Consider the following 14,456-nt stretch of genomic DNA (forward strand, 5'->3'; position numbering starts at 1 on the left):
TAACACATACATATATATATATATAATTTTTTTGTTAAAAAGGGTCCTAAGAGAATTCTGTGGGATAAAATTATAAATGGCATATATGATTGATCATATAATCGTGCTATTAGATTGTTACGAGCAGAACGAATGGGTAGCGCTTTGGAAGAGGCGATCTATTACCGAGTCATCTTATTGGGAATAACAAAAGCATCTCTCAATACTCAAAGTTTTATATTTGAAGAGAGTTTTCAAGAAACTGCTCGAGTTTTAGCAAAAGTGGCTCTCCAGGGTCATATCGATTGGTTGATATTTAGGTTTCAGTTAGTTGATCTTGATGTTTACATGTCCTATGGTCTTTTAGGATTTTGGTCCCGAATAGAGAGGAAAGGTAACGGAGGATTTGTATAGTTGATTTGTTATTAGTTCGTCTGCAGTTATGGTTAATTATTTTAAGTTTCCCTTCAGACCTTGGCATACTATTTTCTAAATTTCATGTTTGTTTCTTATTGTTATGACATTTTTCATAGTTGCTAGATGTCAATATAACCCTAAAACAAAAGTGGTTGAAGGCCCCCGAGAAGCGGGTGATCTTGAAGTTGGTGATGATGTCCAAGATTTTAGTAGTGATAGTTTTAACCCTGCACCTGGGATTGAGATGATTTGTGTTTTCCCTAAAAACACTTCTAAGGATAAGTTAATTTGTTTTTGTTTTGTATTTGTATTCTTCTTAAATAATCATAGTTAATAGTATAAGATTTGTATTTCTCAGATCATGTTTCTTTGTCTTTACAGTAGTGCCTACTGGTGAGGAAATTGAGCTATAAGTTAGAATAGAAAATGTTGGTAATCCTTTTTATTTCTGTGTATTTCTCCTTTCTTAGTTTTATTGACTCATTTCTCTATTTTTGGCACCTATTACAGGAGATTCAAGCTTGAATGTCATTTCAATTCAAGCCAGGGTTCACTTGTCTTTTGATCGCAGTTGTTTGGTTGAAAATCTGTCTACATAAGCAATTGTTTGAATTTTTTTTTGGTAGAAATCATGCCACACTCTTGCTCCTTTCATTATATTTGGGGTGTAGTATGTTAAGCTTAAACGAAGTTTCTTATCTCAAATTTATTTACTTATTATTTTGGTTCTTTAAGTTGGCTTTACATATTTGAATATTCACTTAATTTTGAGTTCTTTGGGTCACATTCAATCTTATTTAAGGTTTATCAATTTTGACTTTTAATCTTAAAGTTACTAGTTTCCTTATTCAGCTAAAGTTTCATGCACTTGCTTGTAGCAAATCGAGCTTCAAGAAAATTATTCTCAGGGCCATTAACTTTTCTGATTTAGCACTTGGTTTTTTACGAAGCGTTATTTTGATTCTCAGAATTCTATATCTTTATCAAAAATGAGAGCAATTTAAATACATCTTTAACATGTTAGGGATTCTTTTGTTGTTGATAACAGTAGAGGTATACATGTATTTAAATTATGTATAACTTATGCTATATTTGGTAGGTGCACAGGAAATAAGTTGTTGATGAATTGGCTATTAACTTATATATTAACGTATTTTATATTTGTAGTCTATGTAAGCCCATACAGTAGAACCTCTCTAAGTCAATACTCAGTAAATTAATAAACTCGCTAAGATAATATTTTTCTTCGATCTCGATGTGGGAAAGTAGAGAAAATTATCGATTTCGATAAGATAATACATTTTTGAAAGACTCTTATATAAATATACGGTCCCACTAGTATTATGAATTAATAATTCTTTAAAAATATAAAAATATGTAAGACAATTTAGTGAAATATGATTATAGTATTTTTTTTTTTTGTTAAAATTTTGGTAAAATGGTCTGAAATATACTCAAAACTTTGATGAAATTTGCTATAACACGCCTGAATTTTGAGGGGATCCTGTGACCCTCTTAGACTATTTATTACTGTATTATGACCCCCCCCCCCCACTATTTATTAGCATATTTTACTGACATTTATTTGCACTAAATTCTTTTATTTATTTATTTATTAGCATATTTTATCTATTTATTAGCTTATAAACATCACTAAAATACACTAATAAATAGTTCAAGAGGATGTTAGGACCCCCACAAAGTTCAGGCACGTTACAAAAAATTTCAACAAAGTTTGGGTATATTTTCGACCCTTTTTCTCTTTTAAATCTAGTTGAATTTCATCTCTAACTTTTCATATTGCATCCAAAAGTTTTGGTGTTGTCTTTTCGTACTACGCCAAAAATTATGAAGAGTTCTAGACGCGAAAAGTGTTTCCTTACCGTGAGTGGTTCCAAAGGTATTCTATCTTCTTCAACTTAATCATCAACTTTGTTTCTCCAATGGTATCCACAATTTCTTCTAAGCTTTGGAATTTTGAACATGTATCATTTTAACGCAGGTAATCCAACAAGCTAACATTCATTTTATTGCGGTTATCGAGGTCATTAATCATGGCATCAAGTTTATGAATGTCATTTCACAAGTGAGTTGAAGTTGGAGTTAGGAGTTATTTTCGAATTCTCGTGAGGGAAGCAAACACTACAATTTCACTAAAGTGAAATAATTTTTTGAAAAAAAGTAAAAAATTCTCATGGCCGAACACCCTTAAATTCCTTGAGGCTTTATCCCCATAAGAATTCTCTTGTGCTGATACAATGTACCTTATGTATAATGAATTTACTTTTTACATTAATTCAATAAATATGATACATAAATTAGTAAGCTATAATGACTTTTATGTAATCAAAATTAATCTTCATTGAATCTCAAAAATACTCTTTAAATTAATAAATTAATTTATCTATTAAATAATACCTTTACAAAATAATAATATTTCATAATCTCGATAATATTAATTTAGAGAGATTTTACTATATATTATTTTTGTAGTTATTCTCAGAACTTCACTTTTCATTTTCTAAATAAAATTGCATATCAAACTATAGTGTTCTGTTCTCTTTGTTTCAATTATATGGCTTGCTTTTTTCTTTACTAAATTCCAAAAGAATGATATATTTATTTATTTAGAGGCGATAACTAAAAATATCTATTTCACTCTGAATGAAATGATTATAACCACATAAAAAATATAATTTAATTTAGATCATAAATTGTAAGCATTTTCCTATATTTTAAAACTATGTACACGTTTAAAACACTTCATATAAATAGAAAAAAAGGAGTAAAACTTATAGAAACTTTAAATTTTGTATATGAACATGGATTTTGAAGACAAATTGTAAAGTCCACACCAAAATTCGAAAAAAGCCCCAAATTTAAAAAAAAATAAAAAAATAGAAAAGTAAAACAAATATTATTTGTACTTTGTCTGCTCCTTTAGAAGCTTCATTTGCTTCTCACAATGTGAACATGTTCTTTGTTGTCTATTCCTCTAAAAGCAGATTTCTCTATGAAGAACTTAGTGTGAAAAATAAAGCTTCACTTTCTTCACTGTCTCTATTCAGAGTTTGTTGTTCCAAAATAGCTTCTTTGTTGTTCCAAAGTAGCTTCTTTGTTGTTCCAAAGTAACTTCTTTGTTGGTCGATAATATTCTATGCCATTTTTTTTCTCTTCTCCAAAATGATGAGCTATTTTGAAGCTATTGTGTCCATCGATGAAAGAATTAATCAGTTCTAGGTTTAGAATCTTCAATTTCTCGATTAGCTTTTATATTTATTCCTCAACGTCTTATCTTTCTAGATCTAAGGTAAGCTCTTTCTTTTCTCAACCCTGATTTGCTTTGATTAATTGCGATTTGGGCTTGATTTCTTGTTGTGTAGTTGTATGTATTTATTCTATGAGTTTTATTTGTGTTATGTGTTCACCCATTTAAGGTAACTATGGTGACCTCTTTTTTTTTTATTAATGTAAATTTGTATATTTTTTTAAGAAAAAAGTGAGATTTTCGTTGTTATACCAAAAAATGAAAAGATTGGTCTTTAAATAAGCATGTTGTCTTGGGGATTTTGTCTTGGTTTAGAGTTTTTTAAAATGGATTCTTTGGTGGTGACGAATAATTATTTTAGCTTCACATATAATCCATCTTAGGTGTGATCAGTCTTGCTAATTTTGAACATCATAATGTTTGCATGTTAGCGAAGATACATAAATTTGAAGTACCGAATAGAATACTGGTTTTGAATATTTATATCAGTCCACTGCAGGGCATATTTGTAATACCCCAAAAATTGTAGCTAAGCTTCTAACCATTCATTATATGTTTATAGTTCCAAATAATTATTTTAATCATGGATAAGTGTCATGATCATTTACCTAGTGTGTAAAGTGTTTTTGGTGCAAAGAATGTTCATAGAAAACACTTAGAGCAAAGTTAAGTTGAATGCATTAGCTATCGATTGAGTTTTCGTATTTGATCCTACAATGGTCAACTTTTAAACGTTTATAAATTCTAAAATACATTTATTTTTTGGATCTCAAGATCCACCAAATGAAAGGTAATTGAGTCCTCTTTCCAACGCATTTAATTTTTGCTTAATTCGATACTCGAGCGAAAATTTATGAGCATTTTTGTGAGGGAATCAGTGAGGGTACGCGATAAGAGCATGGCATGCCCTGTGTACTCCAAGATAAGGGAGTGCCACGCCCATGGACCGAGAGATGTGAAAACTCATGTTTTTCTTTAATTCTTCGAGCGCAAACTAGTTATTTACATCCTAAATGATTCTATAATTAATACTAGCATGTTTTCCCTCATCCCATAATTCAAACACACGATGTCTTGTCTCCCAAATTCTTAAGAACACCAAATAAGGGTTCTTCTCCAAAATTCAAGATTCCAAGGCTCAATTCAAGTTTTCTTCAAGAGAATTCACTAAGTTTAGGCATGTGGGGTTTGAATAAAGATAACCTTTCATCCTTGTACCCAAAAGTTGAGTTTTTACATGAATTTTAAAGAATTATTGGCTAGGGTTCATACCCAATTCCCATGTTTTCATAGTTATGATATTATCAAGTGATTTAAAGTTCAATTTGTATAAGAATTTACCTTTTTCCCATGTTTTCACTTACATGATTATTGTTTTGTGATGAATATTAACATTTTGGCATGTAGTTCCATGAGTTGATAAATATACCTAATTTTTACCATAATCTAGTCAGTTTAAATGTAAGATTATATGGTTTTAGCATGATTCTCTAAGTTTACAAGAAGTTTATACTTACTCTTTCAGAATTCAGATTATTACAGTATGATTCAGATTTCAGTTTTAATCTTATGAATTCAGATAAGAGATAAAATTCACAAGTTTCTTTATGAGTATGATTTAAGCAAAAAATGTATATTTAGTTTTTAGTTTATGAATCCATATGGTATTTTAAGGTGAATTACATATGTATGAGCATGAGTGTATATTTTAGGAGTAATATTTAGCACCGAGGGGGGAATATGGATTCAGCGCATTCTATTTTTCAGAAACTACGTGTCACCACAGGTTTAAGGAACCCCACCAAAGAGTGTATCCTTGACCAAAGGGTCTTATTTTAGTGACACTACAGTTTTGTTCAAGTTCTATATTGATGGCAAGGATAGAACAGCCCTTCTCAACATAAGTCAGACGTTGGACTCCATTCTAGCTCACATGGTTTATGTCGGTTATGAGAATCTCCTATAAAAAAAGTAATGAAGATTTTAGAAAATAAGTGTAATGACTCGCAAGCTTTATTCAGATGTTATTTTAGATTTATGCTTATGTTATTTTAGCTTTCAATTTTATTCATCATCAAGGTGGTCTATTTACATTTAGCATGCATGTTTTTAAGCTTATAATATCTATATCGGTTTTTATGATGTCATAGGCTAATTGATATCTATACTCATTATATTCTAAAAGTACTGACCACATACTCGTCTTTGTGGCTACATTATTTCATAATATAGATATCAATTGATATCAATTGTAGCCGATGACATCATAATCAGGCAATTTGTAGCCTCCAGCTAGCAGATGATGAGTTCTATTTATTTAAGGACTCAAGTTAGTTTGTAGATTTAGTATTTTACTTTGATTTAGTTGTATTGATTAGGAATATCCGGAGTTTATGTCCCGGTTACTCATAGTCAGTAATAGTAAAGGCTTTATAGACAGACGGTCAGAGTCGATGTATTCAGTTTCAAGTTTCTTTTATATAACTAGTGTTGTAAATATTTTAGATAGTATTGTATTGAACAAGTTCAGCTATGACAACTCTTCCACTTATTATTTCCAGTGTTACATAATTTATTTAGTTGCTCACGAATTATGCCAGTATCATGGGTAAGCTTAGGATCACTTATAGTTCTAAGCACCGTGTGACGTTCAGGGGGTAATCTCGAGGCATTACAATAATATTGTCTTAGTTTTTCTTTGTTTTACCCTTCATTTTTGTTAACAGTTTTGAATTATATTGATGTCAGAGCTTAATATTGAATTTTGAATATTGAGAAATGTAAATAATTTTTATTTAGGTGTTCCTTAAATAACGATGTTGTGTTATTGTTGGTCATTTTTGCGACATTTTTAGTTTAATTGTGTGCTTTCTAGTCGTTTCTACCACATTTTCAGTTTAATTGTGTGTTCATTAGTTAATATCCCAGGCTTTTAGTTTAGTTATGTGCTTGTTAGTCATTGTTATTGACGTTACCTTATTTAAACATTACCTTATTTGAATGTTACCTTATTTAGTGTCACAAAATCAGATAATGATTATCACAAAATCATGAATCTGATCCCCGTAAATATGCAATCCTTAAATCAGGGATCTCCCTTGTTATTAGGCTAGTATTTAGGAAACAATTAGGACTCCTTTATCTGTATAAATACAGTGTAGGTTCATTGTTATGCACATAATAAGATTGAATAATTCTTCATCTATATTGTTCTAGTTTTCTTCCTTCTTTTAACTTGGTATCAAGAGCCTTATTTTTTTTCCTCTCTTTGAGATCTGAATATTCAGTTTTTTTTTTTCAAAAAATCCATTTGATTTATCTTGGGCTTGGATTCTTTATCCACATCTATTTCTCTGGTTGTAATCTTTGGATTTGTTTGTTGATTCCCTCCGACTACCATTTTTTTCTTCAATCGGAATGGATTCACGAGATATCTTATCAACCAAATTCGACGGACATAACTTTCCAATCTGGAAATTCCATTTTAGGTCTTTCATTAGAGTTAAAGTCCTCCTTGGTATTCTAGATGGCTTAAAGTCTATACCTATAGAAGACAAAGACAAAGAAGTTTGGGAAGCTAATAACCGCAAAATTATAACATGGCTTGTTAATTTCGTTTCTACTGATATAGCTATGGAACTGACATCTTTTCAGAAAGCATCTGAAATGTGGATTCATCTACATACTCTTGGTAACCAACAAAATTTGGCTAGAGAATTTGAATTAGAAAGGCTACTTGCAGAATTGACACAAAGTGAGAAAAGTGTTCGGTGCTTCTATTCAAGACTACTCAGATTATGGGAAGAGCAAGATCAATATTTTGCTGCCTTAATTAGTGTTGCTGGACTAAAGGACTTCATGACTACTATGAAGAGGACAAGGACTGTCGAATTCCTTATGAAATTCAGGTCTGAGTTTGAGCCTTTACGTGTTAGCATTCTTAACAGAGAAAAACTACCAGCTTTAGATGTGGTGGTTTCTGAAGTACTTCGACAAAAAAACTCAGTTAGGTTCTCAAGCCTCTATGGTAAATTCCCTTTTTGTGGACACTGCCATGGCTGGATACAAAAGTTCTTCCTCAGGAAACTCTAACAAACCAGTTCAATGTTATCATTGCAAAGAAACAGGACATGTCATTTCCCATTGCAAGAAGCGAAATTATTGTAACTACTGTAAGAAGGATGGTCACATTATTCTGGAATGCCGTAAGAAATCTGGTTCAGTAAAATGCTCAACTCCTTATAAAGCCTTTCACGCGATGACAAGGGATGTGGGTACACAACACACTCCAGAAACACAAAATACACCACAATTACTTGATCACAACGACATTTATAAGATGATACAAGATTCATTGGTGGCTGCTCTCCCTAATGCAATCTCTATAGCTATGACCGCTACATATCCTAGTAAGAATAAAATTTCGAATTCAATGGTATGGCATATTGATTCTGCTTCATCTAACCACATGACAGGAAACCAAAAACTTTTTTCTAATCTATCTAAAACACCTTCCACACATAAAATTATTACTGCAAATGGTTATGTTTTATCTGCATCAGGTATGGATTCCATTAAATCATTTTCAAAAGTTCTTTGTGTACCAAAACTTACTATGAATCTTTTATCTATTGGACAACTTGTACAACAAAATTGTTTGATTATTTCTTCCTCTAATGGTTGTATTATTCAGAACATATTGACAGGGAAAACGATGGCCAGGGGGCGTAAGGTTGGTAGGCTGTTTTTTCTTCAATCTCCGGACATAAAATTTCATCACTGCTTTTTCAGCTTCAAATAAAGATATTGAGTTTTCAAATAAAATGTAGACGTTATGGCATCTTCGTTTAGGCCATCCACATACTTGCCGTTTAATTTCATGTTGAAATCCTATAATTTGTTGGGTAAAAACTCACTAATTTTTCCCACTAAATTACCTTGTGAGAGCTGTGCAAAATCAGAGAGTCATAAACTCCCTTTTCAATTAAGCAATACTACTTATTCTACTCCATTTGATTTAATTCATAGTGCTGTTTGGGGACCTTCTCCAATTATATCTCGTATGGGTTACAAGTATTTTATCTTGTTCATCGATCAAGCATCTCGTTATACATGGGTTTTCTTTTTAAAACACAAATCTGAGGTACCAAACATTGTCAAAAAGTTTTATAACCTCATCAAAACTCAATTTGAGAAAAAAAATCGATTTTTCGTTCAGATTCGGGAGGAGAGTATGTAAATTTAGACCTCACAAGTTTTTTTCAATAAAAAGGCATTATTCACCAACGTTCTTTCCCCTATCCACTGGAACAAAATGATATGGTGGAATGTAAGAATAGACATGTTATTAAAACTGCCTTAGCTCTTCTTGATACATCAAATTTTCCAAAAACATTTTGGGGTGAAGCAATCCAAACGTCCATTTATCTTATAAATAGACAATCATTGTTTGTTATCAAATAAAATTGCCCTTATTTTGTCCTTTTGAAAAAATTTCCCGACTATTCGCACCTTAAAGTATTTGGTTGTGTATGTTTTGTTCTTTTTTTAGACCATGAACACCATAAATTATCCTTAAAAGCTGTTAAATGTACTTTTTTGGGGTACAATGATATCCAAAAAGGGTACTTGTGTTATGATTCATCACGTCGCTTATTAAGAATATCTCGACATGTTATCTTCTTTGAAAATTCTTTTACTCATACTAGTAAGGACTCACAATTGTCTACTATCTCCTTTTTGAAAGAATTCACGACTCATGATTCTGCTTGCCATAACAACATAGCCACTGGTCCATCGCCAAACTTGTCTTCTGCCACAATAGGTACTACTTATGACTTAGATCCTTTTTTTGATAATGATATTACTTCGATGAACACTAATTCTTTACCTCACCAAGATGACTGTCATAATATTTCTTTAAATAGTAATAATCAACCTCTACCTCCTCAAAATATCATTGAACCTATTAGACGCTCATCTCGTCATGCTCCTTCTTCAAGCCAATATGGATATTCTACAGGCGAATATGATCGATATATGCCTTAATAACAACCTTTAATTCTATAGCTGTGCCAAATACTTATATGCAGGCTAGTGGTCAAAAGTGTTGGGAAGATAAAATAAATAAAGAACTACCAGCCCTTGAGGAGAATGATACATGGGGTATAGTGGATAAACTAACAAACGCAAAAATTATTGGAAGTATATGGGTGTACTCAGTCAAGATGAAAGTTGATGGATCCCTAGATCGATATAAGGCAAGGTTGGTAGCTCAAGGGTACAAGCAGGAGTATGGAATCGACTACGAAGAAACCTTTGCTCCAGTAGCCAAGATAATGACAATACGTATATTGATTGATTTAGCATCAATAAGAAGTTGGAAGTTACACCAACTAGATGTCAAGAGTGTGTTCCTACATGGAGATTTGCAAGAAGTGATCTACATGAATCCACCACCAGGTTACACACATTTTATTCCAAATCAGGTGTGTCATCTTAAGAAATCTCTTTATGGATTAAAGCAGGCTCCTCGCTCATGATTAAAAAATTCCGAACTATAATCCTTGGTACTAGTTTTACTCAGAGTAGCTCAGATTATTCATTATTCCTACGTCATTCTGGCTCAGGTATTACTATTCTCCTTATTTGTGTAGATGACATGATTGTTACAGGGAACGATGAGGTTGGAATCTCTCATTTGAAAAACCTATTATGCTCCTCGTTCAAGATGAAGGACCTTGGAAAGCTAACATATTTTTTAGGTTTGGAGGTAAGTTATGGTGTAGAAGGCATAAAATTAAGTCAGCAAAAATATGCAGAAGATCTTGTTAAATTAGTTAATCTAACTGATCATAAGAAGGTTCAAACTCCAATGGAAGTGAATACTAAATACAAAAAAGAGGAAGGAGAGCTTTTTAGAGATAAAACTCTGTATAGATGCCTAGTTGGATCACTTATATACCTTACTATGAGGCATCCTGATATCTCTTCTATAGTACTAGTGTTAAGCCAATTTGTTATGAAGACCTACAAGATTCACTACTCAGCTTTGCTCAGGGTTATTTGATATATAAAAGGCACAGCGAATCCGAATCGAAGTCTCTTATTTCCATCATCTTCATCGCTAGACATAGTGGGATACGCTGATGCGGATTGGGCAGGATGCCCTGATTCAAGACGATCCACAACAGGCTAGTGCATGATGCTTGGATTGTGTATGATCTCTTGGAAGTGCAAGAAGCAATCTTGAACATCAAAGTAATCTACAGAAGCAGAGTATAAAAGTATGTCAGCTGCGTGCTCTGAAATATTTGGCTACGGAGGCTATTATCAAAACTTGGCATCAAAATGGAAAGATCAACCATATTGTATGGAGACAACACCAGTGCAATCAAAATAGCAACCAACCCCGTGCATCATGAAAATACCAAGCACTACATCAGAGAACTAGTTAAAGATCGGAGCATTAATCTTAGATATATATCCTCTAAAGATCAATTGGTTGATTTGTTTACTAAGGCCATGTCAAGAAGTCGACACAATTATTTTTTGTCCAAACTCATATTTTGTGATATAGAACAAAAGTTTGAGGGAGGGTATTAATGTTACCTTATTTAAACGTTACCTTTTTTGGATGTTACCTTATTTAGTGTCACAAAATTAGATAATGATTATCATAAAATCATGAATCTGATCCCCTTAAATCTGTAATCCTTAAATCAGGGATCTCCCCTGTTATTAGGCTAGTAATTAGGAGACAATTAGGACTCCTTTATCTGTATAAATACAGTGTAGGTTCATTGTTATACACATAATAAGATTGAATAATTCTTTCACCTGTATTATTCCAGTTTTCTTCCTCCTTTTAACTATTGTCGTCTCTTTTTGTTGGGAAAGGAAAGGGCACAATCAAAATGCCCGATAGGGTAGCAGCGGAAAAATAACCAAATCTAAACTTTTTCTTTCAACTTGAACCAAGAGAAGACAAGTAAAACAAAATAATATAGCAGCAAATAAATCACCACACAAATACGATAAGGCAAGAATAAAACGAAGAACAAGAGACACTAAATTTAGGTGGAAAATTCTTTGGTGTGAAGAGTAAAAAATCACGGGACTAAAACCTCCACTATAATCACCAAGAGTTACAATATTTTTCTCCAAAATGGCCACCAAAAAAGTGTCAAACAATAAGCAACAATACATAAACCACGGCACCAAACACTAGAGAATAAAAGAAGTGAAAGCACCAAAATGCAGCTACTGTTCGGGAATGAATAACAGGATCTACAAGATACCAAATCCATCTCCGTCAGTTCCTAATCAAAAATTGAGATGATAGGAACAAACTGTCCAAAAATCTACTCAATCGGACAAGAAACAAAGCGGAAATCACAATTTGAAGTTGCTAGTTGTGGCTGAAATTTGGGGTGCGAAAATCTGCACTATTTTTCTCTCTTTGGCTGCTGAAAAACTCTTTTTGTGATAGTGAATAAGACCTAAAAAGATCTACATATATGCCGCATAGTAATGGGCCTATGGTCAAAAGTGGGTTGATCCAAATTGGGCTTCATTTATCCACATGGAAAGGGAAAAAGACCCAATAACCCAATAATTCTTCCCCTCTCAACTATGTGGAGGGGACCGTCATCCCTGTGATCGTGCAACAATCTTCAAACTTCCCTCTTGGAAAATCTTTATTCATCATGTTGTAATTATTATCATCCGTATGAATCTTCTCAAGTTCAAGAAATTTAGAATCCAACACATCCCGAATTCAATGGTATCTCACATCAATGTGTTTAGACCGACCATGAAATGTAGAATTCTTGCCAAGATGTATGGAACTTTGACTGTCTCAATGAATCACATACCTCTCTTGATCACAGCCAAGTTCCCCCAAGAATCTTTTCATCCAAAGTAATTCTTCATAAGCTTCAACAGCAGCAATGAGCTCAATTTCTGTAGTAGATAGTGCAACACATTTTTGCAACCTAGATTGTCAAGACACAAATCCCCTGCAAAAGTAACCAAATACCCTAAAGTAGACTTGCGAGTATCAACATCACCAGCCATATCTGAATTAGTATAACCACGAAGAATAGGCTTACCTATACCAAAACACAAACTCAGACTAGAAGTGCCACAAATATATCTTATAATTCACTTCACAGCATTTCAATGTTCTCTTCCCATATTAGAAAGAAAATAATTAACAACACCAACAGCATGAGCAATATCCGGTCTTGTGCAAACCATTGCATAAATTAAACTACCAACAGCTGAAGCATAAGGAACTTTCTTCATATCTTTCTTCTCATTATCACTGGAAGGACACTGTTTTGTGCTCAACTTGAAGTGCATAGCTAAAGGTGTACTGACAGCCTTAGCCTTGTCCATGTTAAACCTTCGAAGTACTTTTTGAATGTACTTCTCTTGTGATAACCACAACTTCTTCGACTTTCTGTCACGGACAATTTACATGCCAAGAATCTACATTGGCAGTCCTAAGTCTTTCATAGAAAAAGACTTACTCAACTCTTGCTTCAACTTTTGAATCCTGCAAGCATTATGACCAATTACAAGCATATCATCAACATAAAGAAACACAATAATAAAGTCACCATCAGAGAATTTTTGCACAAAAACACAATGGTCTGAAGTAGTCTTCTTGAAGCACTGTTGACTCATAAAGGAACCAAACTTCATGTACCACTAGCTAGGATCTTGTTTCAAACCATACAAGTTCTTCTTCAATTTGCAAACATAATTCTATTTTTCCTTAACTTCAAAACCTTCGGGCTGCTCCATATAAATTTCTTCATCTAAGTCACCAAGGAGAAAAGCAGTTTTAATATCCATTTGCTCAACCTCTAAATCAAGACTTGCAGCTAAGCCTAGAACCACATAAATGGATGATATCTTCACAACTGGAGAGAATATCTCATCAAAATCAACTTTTTTCCTGGTTAAATCCCTTCACAACCAATCTAGCCTTGTACTGTGGAATTGGGTTACCATCTTCATGCTTCACACAAAAAACCACCTATTTTTCAAAGCTTTTCTGTCTTTAGGCAGCCTAACCAAATCAAATGTATGATTATCATGCAACGATTTAATTTCATCTTTCATAGCATCAAACCACTTTTCTTTTCTTTACTTTTTATGGCCTCATCAAAAATCTTAGGTTCTCCCCCGTCAGTCAAGAGTACACACTCACTGGGAGAATAACGACATGAAGATATTTTCTCTCTAGTAGATTGTCTAAGAGAACTCTCTGGAGCATCAATAATCGGTTGCTGATTAACCATATCAACTTGCCCTGGAGCATCAACAACATCTTGCTGGTCATTCTGGACGTGATCATCATCTTCATTATCAACTTGATTTTCATCATCATGAAGATTTTCTTCAGGAGCAGTAGTCAAAGAAACTGGATCAATATCAACTAGACTCTCATTACTCTAAGAATCAACTTTCTCAACTTTGTTAAAATCTTTAATTGTTTGGTCTTTAAAGAAAACAACATCACAGCTTCTAACAAGTTTCTTCTCAACTGGATCATAGAAACGATAGCCAAATTTATCTTGACCATAACCAATGAAGATACACTGCCTAGTTTTAACATTCAAATTTGACCTTTCATCCTTAGGAACATGCACAAAGGCTTTACATCCAAAGACTCTAAGATGATCATACAAATATTCTGACCAGACCAAACTTTGTTAGGGACATCACCATCCATAGCAACAGTAAGAGATAAATTAATAACATATACAGTAGTATTAAG

The sequence above is a fragment of the Capsicum annuum genome, chromosome 4 (genome assembly GCF_002878395.1).
Source record: "Capsicum annuum cultivar UCD-10X-F1 chromosome 4, UCD10Xv1.1, whole genome shotgun sequence".
Taxonomy (NCBI): Eukaryota; Viridiplantae; Streptophyta; class Magnoliopsida; order Solanales; family Solanaceae; genus Capsicum; species Capsicum annuum.